This window comes from Myotis davidii, unplaced genomic scaffold (assembly GCF_000327345.1).
Source record: "Myotis davidii unplaced genomic scaffold, ASM32734v1 scaffold18, whole genome shotgun sequence".
NCBI classification, from domain to species: domain Eukaryota; kingdom Metazoa; phylum Chordata; class Mammalia; order Chiroptera; family Vespertilionidae; genus Myotis; species Myotis davidii.
This window is the reverse complement of record NW_006292696.1, coordinates 8,914,219-8,916,330: the sequence shown is the minus strand read 5'-3', so window position 1 is coordinate 8,916,330 and position 2,112 is coordinate 8,914,219. Positions and strand designations below refer to the sequence as shown.

The 2,112-nt window shown below is 46.3% G+C and overlaps 1 long non-coding RNA gene across 1 annotated transcript in view; it reads right to left on the bottom strand.

The window, feature by feature from the left end:
• The window catches only part of LOC107183502, an 11,107-nt gene extending 10,013 nt beyond the window's left edge, over positions 1-1,094 (bottom strand). The window contains exon 1 of the long non-coding RNA XR_001514294.1: positions 1,004-1,094. This is a non-coding gene — a long non-coding RNA (uncharacterized LOC107183502). The remainder of the gene's footprint in view (positions 1-1,003) is intronic.
• Between the last annotated feature and the right edge of the window lie 1,018 nt (positions 1,095-2,112).

Sequence of the window (2,112 nt, the reverse complement as noted above, 5' to 3'; positions counted from 1 at the left end):
GGAATCTAAACTGGGAGAAGCATGTGGATACAAAGAAATAGAGACACGGTCCCTTTCCTCAGGTGCATACAGTCTGGTCAGCACTCATGACTGACACGCAGACTAAATTACAAATGATTGAGGTCAGATCCAAACCTGAGAGCAGGTTTTCACATGAGCAGAGCAAATCAGATGACAGGAAGAGGAGGATGTGAACCGGGCAAAAGGAGGGTCACCAAAAAGTCACCCTCACATGTCTGCTCAGGACAGGCCCAGTGAGCTGCTTTCTTTCCTTTAACACTGGTAAAATTCTTGACTGCAGTTCCAATGTTGGGGAAGAGGGGAGGAGGGGGGGTTCTGTCCCACATCAAGCACTTCCATGCCGGCCTGGCATTGTACAGTTCAACTCAGTTTGTCACTATGCACCCAGAGGTAGCATCGGATTCCACAGGCTAAGGGCTCAGTCCCACATCAGGGCCCACCCCGTGTCCCCACTTCAGATGCCAGGTGCAAGCCCAGGTTTTCTGACTGTCCAGCTAAGATTAGAGGTTCTAACAACCTCCTCCTTAAACTCAGTTAATTTGCTAGGGCAGCTCACAAAACTCAAAGAAACATTTCACTTACTAGGTCACGGGTTGGTTAGGAAAGGCTAGAGGTCAGGAACAGCCAGGTGGCAGGGGTGCAGTGTCCATGCTCTCTGGGCACCTAACAGTCCCCGAACGTCCACGTGATCACTGACCCTGTAGCTCTCTGAAACCAGCTTCGCAACAGGCGTGAAGGACGAAGTCACTGGCCCATTGGTGAAGGAGCTCAATCTCTCCCACCTTCTCCTCCACGGAGGTCAGGGAGGGGGTGGGCCTGAAAATTCCAGCCTCTAATCCAGGTGGTTTCTCCTGCCAATCAGCCCCTGGCCTTAGGTGCTTTCCAAAGGTCGCTCATTTACATAACAAAAACACCTTGATTGTTTTCATCACAGGAAAGGTAAGGGTTTTAGGAGCTGTGTGCCAGAAATGCGGACGAAAACCAAACATGTACAGGGTGTCCTCCAAAAATATACACACACTTTGAACAATTATTAATTCCACTGGGTTAAATCTGAAAAGAATGAAACATTAATTGAGCTATCAGCTGTTAAATTGTGTGTACATTTTGGGGGGACACCCTGTGGTTATTATAAATCACAATATCACACTGAGCATTCCGTGGGATTAGATTACAGGGGTGGGCAAACTTTTTGACTTGAGGGCCACAATGGGTTCTTAAACTGGACCAGAGGGCCGGAACAAAAGCATGGATGGAGTGTTTGTGTGAACTAATATAAATTCAAAGTAAACATCATTACATAAAAGGGTACAGTCTTTTTTTTCAATAGTTTTATTCATTTCAAGCGGGCCGGATCCAGCCCGCGGGCCATAGCTTGCCCACAGCTGGATTAGAAGCTGTGTCTTTCTTACTCAGCTCTAAATAAGCAGTATCTGGCACCTATATTTTGTTGGGAGAATGGAAAAGTACCTTAAAAAAGAAAAAGAACATATATAAAATTAAGTAATCCAAAGAACAAGAAATCTCAACTCTAAATCTAACCATTCTCCCCTGAAGGCAGAGAGAGAGAGAGAGAGAGAGAGAGGCCGCTGGGGCACGTGGATGAGATGGGTGGGGAGGATCTGGGATATCTATTGGTTCAGATGGGAGACTCCGGCATCTGAAATGACCGCCTTGAATTGCTACACCTAGGTCAGTACCTGTGAAACTTGAGTGTTCATTAGAATCACCAGGGGAGCTTGTTAAAACACAGATTGCTGACTCACCCCGAGTTTCTGATTCAGTGGATCAGGGAAATTTTGCCTTTTTAACTAATTCCCAGGTGATGCTAATGTTCCTGGTTCAGGGTCTAGACAGGGATGGGCAAACTTTTTGACTCGAGGGCCACAATGGGTTCTTAAACTGGACCAGAGGGCCGGAACAAAAGCATGGATGGAGTGTTTGTGTGAACTAATATAAATTCAAAGTAAACATCATTACATAAAAGGGTACAGTCTTTTTTTTCAATAGTTTTATTCATTTCAAGCGGGCCGGATCCAGCCTGCGGGCCGTAGTTTGCCCACGGCTAGCACTTGGAGAACTGATAACAAT